Here is a 13,362-nt window from a genome sequence, read left to right on the forward strand (position 1 = left end):
TACTTAAAACGGTCGCTGTAGCAAAAATGACACCATCCGAAAAAATGATCGTCTTCAGTGAGATGGTTGGTGTAGTTTTTGTTAGGAACAGCTTCGAAGGTTTCTTGGATAAGAAGCTGTATGACCTTTAACAGACCCACGCTAACAGGGCATGCAAGTAAGAAATCCATTCGACTTAAACTATTACTTCAATATCTGGATGTGCAGCCCTTGAGGGCTGTTCGCAGCTGAGACTGCAGAAGAATTACTTCCAAGAAGAGGGGTTAATAATTATTGCTTTTGCGGTAAATGTGTGCTGTACGAATCCCTAGCCACTATAACACCCAGTCAATTTCTACCTTCATCAAATGGTATATTGATAAATATTCTCTGAGGTCATTAAATCATAAACATTGTTCATGTACATGCGGCACTTTTCTCATTAGTTTCGTGATGTATTTTTTTCTTGCTCATTCTCGGGAAGAAAAATATTTTCTTTAATCAAGGTGTACTCTTGTGTAATAAGTGGTCTGTACTGCTGATTGAAACCATCTATACAGTTCCTGTCCGTGTAAATAGCATGGTTTCTACATGATGAGATCAATGTCGGAGTTAATAAACAGCACAAGTGGGAAATCATAACACTCTTTAGAGCGTATTCACAGTGTGACACAAAGGGTGTGGAATGATTTTTTAAAATGAAACAGGGGAGTGCCTTTTTTGGCTTTGCTGTGGCGCACGCTGGGCTCACAATACTGTTTTAAACTTCAAAGAGGTGGCTATGGTCATTACATCAATAGGCAAAGAAATGATACAGGCGATGCCATTAAAACAGGTTGGGAAGCCAGGTCAGCATGTAGATTCAGATGAAACAGACAGCAACAAGAGATGAAGCAAAGAAGTGTATGTCCTTGCACCAAACCTCCTGCTCTCTGAGACACGCATGGAAGGATGAAACTGATATAAGCTTTAAACAGAGCTATGAGGACTCGACAGTCAAAATCCAATTAACACTGTCAGACAGACTTTCACTGATTATTCCTTATCCTTAATGGGACCTGAACTCAAACATTGAACTACGTCAGACATGAAATACTCCTGCTAAATACAAAATGATCCTTGACAGCTTTACGATCAGTGATCCCATGTTCCCAATACTGTGTGCAGGGCAGGTGTGTGAAAAGAGCTGTTCCAGCCAGGAGGAGTCATCTGTTACTTTGCTATAAGTGAAAGAGTGAGGGTGAAATAAAAATGAAGGGGGTTTTTGGGGTGGAAGCTGCAGGACTTGGGGAAAAAAAATCACACTATGTATGTGGTTAGTATAAAGGAGTGCAAGATCTTTAAATGCAGGAAGAAGAATTTCATATTTCAAAAGGGTGACAGATGTGAACTAGAAGAGGGAATATATGGGAAAGCTCTCGAGTTTATGCTTATTAATCACTTTTCTCAAATAGATGTTGTTGGGAAACCATAAAAACATCCAATAAAATGTCTGGATGTATTGCGCTGACTGTAGAATTTAAATCAAGGGAAGCTGTGTTGGAAATATACAAGGCATTAGTTAGACAACAGCAATAAAAGAATATGGGACACAAGTGAAAATTAAGTTAAGAGAAATCAGGAGACATCATACTTTACATACGGGATTATAGGAGTCACATGGTTGAAGATGACTCATGGGATCCTGCATCATTAAGCTACTAGCAAAAAGGGTCAAATGGCCTCCTCTCATTTGTAATGATACTCCCAAGGGTAAGGACAGTGGAAACCATTTCAGACTTCTTGCAGAACACAAGCTCTCACTGTTCCACTGTGCTAAAATGAGATGACACAGTTCTGTTTACAGCTCAAACAACATACTTTAAGTACTTTTTTGGGAGAGTACTCTGTCATATCTTTTTAATGGAGAGTAGAAAACAGAAATAAAAAAAATACAGACTGAAACAAATTGTGCCTTCCACTTAGAAGTCTGTATGGTGAAAGCAAATTGGTTTCATTCTGTCTGTCCTCCTGCTCAGTACATAATGTCTATTTTTTTGTTTTGCTGTTCACAATCAAATTATTAAATTTTACAAAGGAAGGAACATTGTCTGATCCTTCTGTTCTCAAATTTTTTTAGATTTAAACCATGTCATGACATACTCTTTCCTGGTTTTTAACATGCCTTTGTGGAGCTGCTTTTCCCATAATTACGTTAATCTTTTTAGGTGCTATAGTGTAACGAACAGTAAGACTTTTATTGAAAGAGAATATTATTTGTAGATTGAGATCTTCAAGAGTATTCTCTGTGAACTTTTTCTATCATTTGTGTCTTCAGATTTATCAGATTAAATTTGAGGCGTTTCATGTTCATAAGAAAAGCATATTTTGCTCTTTTGCTGTTTTTCTATGCATTATGTGCTCTTATAAATGTATATTAATTTGGCTGCAGACTATTTCACCATCATCATAAAGTCAAACTTTTGTGTTTCCCACAGACTTCGGACTATACACTTCATGCCAGGTACTGCTGTCTTTTCTTGATATTTGAAGTGTCATGATTACAGCTCGTCAGAAGTTAAAACTGGTATTTCAATCAAAAGAAAAATAAGAAGTAAAGTATAATAATGTTGTGAATCGGCATTCATGTATCCTCTATCAAAATGTTCACAATAATACAATATTTTTATTGTAAAATACAATATTTTAACATGTTAATATTAAACATGTTTATTAATGTATTTAAAATTAAAACAATGTTTTAATTTAAAATAAATTAGGGTATTAATGTCCTCTCAGGCTGGCAGTATGGGTTGAATTTGCAAAGTCACATTGAAGAAGCAGCAGAGGAATGTAATTTATAATAAATGCTCATTATATGCAAGTGAGATCTAGAAATATTATTATTATATGCTTTTCCATTCATTATTATTATTGGAAAACGCTGACAACAGAATTTGTTGTCACTTTCAACAAAATGTACGTCCAGCTGTTTTTTTAGATTAGTGAGGCGTGGCACTGAGAGAAAGTCTACTTTCTACTGAAAGTCTGCAAAATAAGGCACGGCTGTTTTCAATGAACAATAAGCACTAGTGACATTCCATGTGAGAGAGAGGAGCACTGAGGACAGGCGCTGTGTGGAATTAGTCACTCCTCTGGGCTCATTAAGAGGCTCATAAGACCAGCGAGGAGCAAAAGGCTTTTGGCTCCATATCTAGGCTCCAACCTGCAATGAGCGAGAGCTCCAGAGAGGGAACTCTCATTAATAATGGATTGGGCTGGCTTATGGGCCTGTGGGACTCAACGACTGAGGGATGCTTGAGACAGTACCATCTTAGGCTGTACTGAGAGGAGTCACAGATACTGGACAGGCAGGCTGTGAGGTAGTTTGCTTGCCAGGGGTTGGGGGTTTTGGTGATGTGTGCTGTCAGTAGTCACACCACCACCTGTTGTCCATATACTGTAAACGTAAAACATGTTGTGTCTTGAAGTAAAAGGCTTTCCAACAGAAGCTACGGTTGTCAACCTTGAATTTCAGAAATGTGGAAGAGATTACAACGCATCTCATTAAAAATATGCAGATTTGCAAATTCAGTTTTTTAATGTATAAAAACATGTTTTTCATGAGACCGAAATAAAGAAAATGAAGATTCCAGGAAATACCATGAAAAGTTGTTCTTGGTGGTTTCAAAACCTTGTTTGTAATGGGTAAGTAGAATATAGATATATTTTTAAATGATGCTTTAATTCAGAAATAACGTTCAGATGAAACATTCTTTCTTTGAAGCCTTATTCTTTTCCGTTCCTGTAGAAAATGGAGTTGTCTCCAGAGTACTTACTGCAGGGTTTAACTCCAAGTCCATTAACCTTTCAATCATACAATGCTGTGCACCCATTAACAAAGCATGAAAGACATCTTTTAAGAACAGCTCCAAACAATGGTGGAAAATGGTAATAATGAGCAGATATGGTAAAGGAGACATTTATCAAAATGGAGAGCTCGCTGCAAACTTCAGCAGGCTTAATAACCTGATCATTATAGATTCCTTTTTCCAGCATACAGATACACATCAAAACACATGGCTCCAGAAAACAGTGGAATCGCATAAAACAATTATTGGAGAGACACAAATTAACCCTTGGCCTTGTCGGTTATAAGAAGAAAACTTGCATAACACCAAGAACCTGGGACCTCATTGATGAAAATAGAGATTAAGAAAAAAATACTAAGCAAACCAGAGAGCACAGAAGAATTAGAGAAGCAGTACATACATCAACATAAGGAAATAAACCATTAGACAAGAAAAAGAGCCTTCTTTGACAATAAAGAAGAAAAGAAAGCAGCTAAAAGAGGAGACAGTTGAATACTTTACAGCAGAGAAAAAGAAGTGGCTGGTAAGAGCTATGCACCATCAATACCAATTAAGAACACAAAAGGATACCGTACCCAGCAAGGATAAACAACTAGAATGCAAGGAAGAACATTTTAGGGAGATTCTATACAAGAAACCCACCCAGACTTCTTCTGAGCACAACGCGGTACCCATAAACATCAATGAAATAACCAAATCAGTAATCGGTTCAGTCATCAAATCCTTAAAAAACAGGCCCAGATGACATCTCAGCTGAGTTCCTTAAAGCAAGTATTCCTGTCACCACAGAGCTTCTCCACCCACTTTTCAAAGGAATTGGAGAATGGAATGGCTTCAAGGTCTGATTGTCAAACTCTCCAAAGTTTTCACTTGAATACATTTGACATGGATGCAAGGAACAGTGGACCAACACTTGAGGGAAGAGAAGGCCGGGTTCTGCACAGAACAATTTTCCATCGATCAGATTTTCACTCTAAGAAATATCATTGGACAATTCATTGAATGGAAGTCCACAATACTTCAAGTTCATCAATTATGAAAAAGGTTTTGACAGTGTTCATGGAGAAAGCCTGTGGAATCTCCCACACCACTATGGCATACCCTCACATCAACCTTATCAGAGCACTCTATAACACCTTCCAGTGCAGTGTTACATCAAGGTGACCCCAGCACAAGCTTTGCAGAGGAATCTGAGGTCGAACAAAGTTGTCTATTTTCCTCATCAACTTTTCTTTACTGTCCAATATTGCCCTGGCCTGGGTCATGAAAGAGACACAATGCAACCAAAGATCTGGAATTGGATGGACATTCACAACCCAACTAGAAGACCTTGCATATGCTGATGACCTCTTTTTATTATCAAGCACTTTCAAACAGATGAAACTCGAGACTAAATGTGTAAAAACAGCCTCAGGAAAAATGGGACTCTGGATCAATACAAAGAAAACAAAGCAAATAAGCGTCAACACAGACACATCAGAGTCACCAGTGATAACTGGTGAAAACATCAGGGTGATAAACACCTTCACTTACCTACGTAATATCATAGATAATGGAGGAGGTACTGATGCAGATGTGCACTCCTGCATAAATAAACAAGTGTAGAGCAATCTTTGCAACCCTAAAGCTAATATGGAGATCTAATAACATCTCTCTCAAAACCGAAATAAAATTTTTTAACTTTAACATCTAGTCCATTCTTCTATATGGTTCAGAACGTCACAAAAGACATCATGAATAAACTTTGAACTTTCATTCACAAGTCCATCAAATCAATCCATCATTCTAAAGACAGACGGCCCATGAAAGTCAAAAATCAAGAAATACTGTAAGAAAGAGATGCGATCGAGAAGATATTATGGTGGATCTGGCCAAGAAGAGGTGGAGTTGGGTTGGACACTGCCTGAGGAGAAGAATGCAGTCCATTGCTGTGCTCTAAATGTTGTAAATCTAAATATTTACAAGAGATTTGAATTAGTAAATTTAGAATACAAACTCCATAAACATATTCTAAGGATCATACAGTTGTGATGTAGTAGTGGTATTCATTACTACAGTCCTGAGTATTTTGACTTAAAATCATCACCAATAAAATTTTGCCACCGAAGTCCATAAAATAGCCAAGATGTGAACGTTTTCTGTATTGTTAATAATATACTGCATGTAGGCAATATGAGAAATGCAGAAATCGTTTTCTTTTAAAAGTACAATCATTTTTATTCTGTACAATATAGCATTAAAACGAAAACGTATCTTTATAGAAAATATTTATATACGTCATAGATTGACTCCAGAACACACAGAGACAAGGGTGCATTTGCCCTAAGCTGTCACTACTTTGCAGCTGTCATACTGGGGTGGCAGATGAGAGAACCTGGCTCTGGAATGTTAAATATTTGGATGCTCTGAAGATGAGAGACTCCCTCTATAAGAAACAGCTCTACCACAGGGTAGTAGACCTTTTTATAGTAACAACACACAGCTGTTGTGCTCCCTATGTACAGTAGATGTTCAATTATATAGGAAAACCTGTGGGACTTCAAGATGAAAAAATAGGTATGGCAATGGTTGGTGCAGGGTCTAAGGATTGCTAAGAGCGCTAGCATACAGCATGGAGTGGGGGAAGAGCTGCAGTCAGAAGCATTAGGTCTCCAGACCTATCAATGAATTTTACAACCATTTTAGTGCAGGTACTAAATGTTGACATTGTAACACAATTAATGGAAAATGAATGGATATACATGTAATATTTTGCTACAAATGAGATAATCTGACGAGGCAATCGATATATTGATGTTATACCTGTAATGTCCTAGGTATACCAGGGACATTAATTGCTCATTTTCGCAGCACTATTGTTACTGCATCTAGCGTTCCTGCTGATTTAAGTGGAAATTGCAGCATGGTGGAGTCTGTCCTCAGCAGCACTGCACTGGCTGCAATACCATAACACCCTGACAGATATCTTGCCATTAATACAAACCAGGAGGCAGTGTTATAAACATTCATCATTTTCTCTTTCCTGTGAGAAGATGTGGACTCTGTCTGATGTATAGAAGTGCAGAACAAAAGGCATCCGGTATTTATTTAATGTGAAGCAGACATGTTTTTCTTAAAACAGTGGATATCGGTCAATTATACTAGGCGGCTGGTAACTCTTACCAGCAGCATGCTAAATTAGTTTTCTATTTATTTGTCACTTAAGACACAGCAGTAAATTAAAGATACACAGGATCAAATTGCATAAAAGCATAATTAGAATATACTATTGTTTGTTTTTTACTCTTTTCCATTAGTTTTTTACTGAACAAAGATTAAGATGGGCATAGAGCCCACAGCATGCTTACAACAGAAGCATGTTTTACATAAATAAATGTGAATAAACTCCATCGGGAAAGGTAATGGTTACAACCTTGCAATCAATCAAAAGACAATTAGATTCTGCCCTGAGGCTAGTGCTCAGCTAGCAATGGACCAACCTCAGAAGTTGGCCCTAGCTCATTGCACACAATCCTTATTTTCTCAAAATAATGATGTTGGGAGCTTTCACAAATTATTGCAGTATTCAGCAATGCTTGTTCAAGTCTGATGAAATATAGCCATTTTAACTATTTACTTGTAGGTGTTTATCTTGTCTGATGGTTGACATTTAAACTTTTTTGTATAATAAGAGAAATATTAGCTTCTCTGCAGCAACCACAAATTCACCTTTCCTGCTATCTCTCTATGAACAGCTAGGACACAAAGACATAAACCATCTTTCTAAATGTAGCTGAGAAAAGCATATCAGGGTAATTTATTCATTGGCATCTATGCTCTAGTACGAGTCTCAACATTTTAAACAACATCAAAATGTTACCAGTAATATTTTTAAGTGTTAACCATTAGCTTGCAAACAGAGACTTGTAAAGATGTAAAAAAATACCAGAACATAACCAGGCATACTTAACAAATGTTATATTTCTAAGCAGATTAAGAGAAACCCCAGGGCAGGAATTGTATTCTATTGGAATTTTAATAACAAATAAAAGCATTGGGAAACTAAAATCACTGAGCAGGGATGTTAAAAATTCAGCCCTTAAATTTCTGTAATTCAAAATGCCAATACTATCTTAGAAAATATGAATTGTCAACCCAATACATTATTTTCTTGAGCCATCAAGAAAACATTCTCCCTGAATTTTGATTCAGCACATCAATCTAGATTGAGCTATACCCAGTAATAGTTCAATTAATTATTTTGGTTTTTCTTTTCTCAATTGATCATTCAAGCATGCATTTTTCTGAAGTATTTGCTTAAACTTAGGTCACAAATAGCGTTTGAACAAATGGAGTTCTTTAGCCACTAGACACGCCTGACCTGACCATCACAATGGATTTTGGAGAGATGTTATGACTAATAACATGTGGGCAGGACAGAAGCTGCGGGTTGTGAGCTCTCCAAATGGTGACAGTGCTCCAATGTAGCTCAGCCTCCGAAGTCATAAAGGCACTGGTCCTTACTGCTTTTTTCTTTGTTGTGACTGCTTCCATCACTTCACCATCTCTGTCCAATCAGCTCTCTCAGGGATGAGGTGATTTAGTACATATGCAGCAGTTACTCAAGTGCATGAGGGTCAGTCAGGAATGGTTGTTTTATCAGGATATCACCCTGCAGCTCACAACTGACAACCCACTGAAGCTAAGCAAGTTTGAGCCTGGTCAGTACCTGGATGGAAGACCTCCTGGGAAAACTAAGGTTGCTGCTGGGAGAGGTGTTAATGGGGCCAGCAGGGGGCGCTCACCCTGCAGTGTGGGGCCTAATGCCCCAGTACAGTGACGGGGACTCTATACCGTAAAAATGTGTCGTCCTTCGGATGAGACATAAAACCGAGGTCCACTCTGTGGTCATTAAAAATCCCAGGGTGTTTCTCGAAAGGAGTAGGAGTGTTACCCCTCCATCCTGGCCAAATTTCCCATTGGCCTTTACCAATCATGGCCTCCTAATAATCCCCATCTATGAACTGGCTTCATCACACTGTTCTCCTCCACACTGATAGGTGATGTGTGGTGAGTGTGCTGTTGCAATATGGCTGCCGTCGCATCATCCAGGTGGGGCTACACATTGGTGGCGGTGGAGGGGAGTCCACATTACTTGTAGTGCAGTGTCTGGAAAAAAGCTACAGTATATAGGTGTAAGGAATTATTATTACTAAAATATTTTAAAATAAATTTAATTGAAATCTCAAAACTATATTCTCTATTTTCAGAAAAGCATAGGTGCATAGAGAGAGACGATTCTTCTCATGTTCAGGATTTTTTTCTAGTGTGGGTATTTCATGTAAAGCTTTGAAGAACTACTGATGAGCTGCTCCTGCTGATTGCAAACTTACAGTTTTCTAGAAGCTTCTCTACCCAGTGGTGGTTGTTGCAGTTTTTGTCATTGTTCTTAGGTACGTCTTGAGGTATATTGGGACAATAATTATCTAGAGTTCTATCTTCAAGACATTTGGAAAAATGTTGGTCTGCAATATGTCTTCCTGCTGTAAAGAATATCAAATTACATATTGACCAAATACTGAGAAATGACTCTTTGACAAAGTAAGATTGTCACTCAGCATTTCTGTTAATTTTTCACAGTGGTGACCTTGAGGTTAAAAAGAAGTGGTGTTCATGTTTAGCTTCTCTGTGATGAGTAAAAGACTCTTAATGCTTAACTTGTTTTTGCTCAAGATCAGTAAGTAAATTCTTCTTTGGAAATTAGTGGACAGGTAGAGAACAAGTTCATTTGGTATCTGGTAATTCATTCATCGAAAATGTTTCTCATTAAAGAAACCCATGAATATCTTTTTGTCTGCTGTTCAACCCAGTGTACTCTACAGAAAGGTATTCTGCATTAACAATAATAGGTTCAATTAAAATTCACAGCTATTCCAAAACCAGAAAATCCTGTGAAAAATCGCTACATGAACTTTTATTGAAGGGATATACAGTATATGCCATTATGTGACACTTTTCAATCTAAATAATTTGCAACAGTACACCTCAAATTCTGTGATGTGTATTGTCAACTCTTTTACATTTATAAGATTATCACTAATGAATTAATGAAGAAATGTAATGATGAATTAATTGTATTAATACTGCTAATGAATACCTTTCACCACAACTATACAACTACACATCATGGAAATAGGACAAAAGTATTTTTCCATGTCATGATCCCTGACTTTTGACATTTTTTTATTTTAAATTTAATATTTTTAGATACTTGGAAACTTTTTTTTCTGCTTTAATAAAGTAATCTTAGATCCCGTTAATAAAGTAGTCCCAGTAGAAATCACGTTAATAGCTGTTAATAGATAATCATTAAATTACTTGTACCATCATGAGATAATTAACAAGGACTAGTCATTTTTTTTAGAAGTTTGATTTATTATTTTGCAGAAAATAAACTTGATATTTAGATCTACATTACAATTCACCAATAGATGATAATATTACAAATCTGTATTTAAACATTACATAGTCATTACATTACAAAAAATTCATTATTATCTTTAGAATTCAGTCAATATTGTTCTAACAGCACGGCTAGCAAACCACAATATCATCCAAAACCCCATTACAGTGCAATTAGAAACTGTAGTAAATAGTGCACATTGATTATCGAACAGGAAAAGGTAAAAAAAAAAACAGCCCGTTAGCATTATTAATCACATGTACTGCATCTAGAAACTAGCCCTGTGGAATTTAATTGGAAGATGTGGTCACAAATTGTTATATAATTCCAGTTACATTATTGCAATCCACCCTTGGTTTGATCTGTAATTAGTCAACATTGACTGAGATTCCTGGAGTGTAACTGGCCAGGCACAGCCAAGGGCTGGGTGGGCTGTAATGAGGTCGTTAGCCTGGGTTATACCCTGCCCTGGTTTGTCCAATCATGCAGGGATCAACTGGGCCTGAGTCACACAGAACTGTCAATCCTGTAGGACTTACTAGACACTTGTAAGCCTACAGTGCTCTCAGCAAGAACTGCATCACACATCCAACCAGCTCTCCTGTTAGGAATGTTGGAGCTTGCAGTGTGTTAAATAGAGAGAAGCTCACTGCTGGACGTTTTGGAGTAGAGACATTACTATCCTTGCTAAACCTGTGGTAGTATTGTTAGTACTGGGGTCATAGTGTTGAGTCAAAATGAACTGTAATGGTCTGTTCCAAATTGGGAGGGCATAAAAAGAAAAATCACTGGAAATTTTAATTAGTGCCATTTTTACTGTTTCTCAACATATACAGTATGCATTCGAAAAAGGATATTTTCATTACGTAGTTTGTTCGGTTTCCCTTTGCTGATCGGTACTAGAATATTATGCAGGACCTACACAGTCAGCTCTAGTGTTAGCTAGATAGGTCAAAAATCCCCTATTCACTACATAAAGACTCAGCTCTTATCAGTTTCAGTGCAGCTTAGTTTCCACTTGGGATACCACATTCTCATTTTATTAGTGAGCTTAAGGTGACCTCAGGAGATAGTGATGGATCTTGAGTACTTGAATCAATTAATCTCTGTTCAAGACAAAGGTGATTCATTTCGTTTAACGTCTCGGCATTCTTTTTTGAATCATAATAACACCAAGTGCCAATTCCTTAATCTCTTTCCTTCATCTTTTCTTGTACGATGGTGACACAAAATTAATCACAGCATTCCAAAAGCATTAATACATTTTCCAGTTTTAAATCCTTTGATTTAATCTCAACACATTCACTGTATGTCCAAATGTTCTTTTTTTATTGCTTAACTGCGCTGTCTTGATAAGGACAGTTACAAACCAGGTCACATCTTGAAGTTCACAGCTACCCATTTTACAATATGTGCACTTTGCGTTCCCTTTGCTGTCTCCATACAGTACTGCCAGATGTTTGCTAGTCCACATCTTAGTCTTTCCACCACTAAACTGTTTTTACCCCTTGACCCTCATATTTCTAAAGTATTTAAAATGCAGTGTTTACTGTTAGTCTACTGATATACAGTAAGAACAGCAGTAGAACCTTAGTACTATAGTACTGTTCTAACTCTCCTCATTGTTTATCAAGAGGAAAGTTTTTTGATAAAAGCAACAGGATTTGTTTTTTAGAGCTTTATTTCCTAATCCTCAGGGACAGACAACCACTAATTGCTCAGGGGTTTGTGGGGTTCCATCTTCTTTCTTGAGATGCTGTTTCATTTTGCAAAGGGATGGTGGAAAATGTTCCATCACCCAGCACAACCTGCCATCCCAACAATCTCTTTTACTGGTGGAGATCCTTAGCAGACCCCACTAAGTGCTTTTCTTGTACAATATCTTGGATTATACCATTGTATGTACTGTTCCAACATCAGTAGCTCAGACCTACAGTAGGTATTGGAGCAAACCAAATTTCCTGATCAAATCCCTGTTTTTGGTAATTTTATACTTTAAGAGGGGTTTAATAAACCAAAGCAAATCCAAAAGAACCTGTTAAAATCACAAAACTGCTGAGATTTCAGATCCATTACTAACCTAAAAAGGACTTGTGTCAATAAATTAGGTGTATTTAATCATATCTGCCATTGCATGATACTGTAGACATTGGAAAAGCAAGTGTTAACAATGGGAAAATAAATCCTATGCAGACAGCAATTAATTTTCAGCAACCGTATAAAGAGCATCATTTTAAACAAGTGACTCTAAGCCACAAAAATCATTAGCTTCACATCAAGCAGTTCCTTAACTCATGAACCTTCCTGAAGGCAGGAAGGCTAATTTTCTGAGCCGCCACTTGTGTAGGAACGATTTGACAATGTTCAATAGCAGCTACAGTAACTCCCTTATCACCAGTAAATATCTTGTGATTAATTGGGATGAAAAGGAACTGGAGAGATACTCATTGTGATAGGGTGATGAATGTTATGAGCTGTGAGGCTGTCGTTATTAGAATCTTATTAGAATCATAAAAACAGTTACAAACAAGAACAGCTCATTTCACTCATCTACTGTAGTATTGGTTGATTATGAAGCATTCACCTCTGCTGCAATATGCACATTGGAATATACTGTAAATCATAGACTTGCATTTTCCAAAGCTTCAAATTATTTCTATTCCAAACCTCCTGCTTTATACATTAGTTAGCAGACAATCAGATAAGTGCACTGCACTCCATTTTTTTTCCATCATACACTATCTTCGGTGATATGCTTGAAAAAGATCTTGAATCAAATTTCAGAAAGGGATACATTTTAATCTATGCTCTCTTTGCAAGCATAATATATTTTTAATGAGTATTCCATCTTCTTTTCACTCCCTGATAAATGTCTCTTTAATACTTTTATGCAAGGATAAAATAAAATAATCTGTGGGCATATGGGCAACAAACTGAAGGACATCTTTCAACATAAAGTGATTTTGGCATTGCAAAAGTAATAGAAAAGCATTCACCAAAAAGAGAAAGTCATTATATACCCATTTGCCATGAAAAATACAATCAACAAGAGATGGTAGTGCTTCAAGCAACTGATGATTTCTTTCAATC

This window comes from Atractosteus spatula, chromosome 11, assembly GCF_055471065.1.
Source record: "Atractosteus spatula isolate fAtrSpa1 chromosome 11, fAtrSpa1.hap1, whole genome shotgun sequence".
Lineage (NCBI taxonomy): Eukaryota > Metazoa > Chordata > Actinopteri > Semionotiformes > Lepisosteidae > Atractosteus > Atractosteus spatula.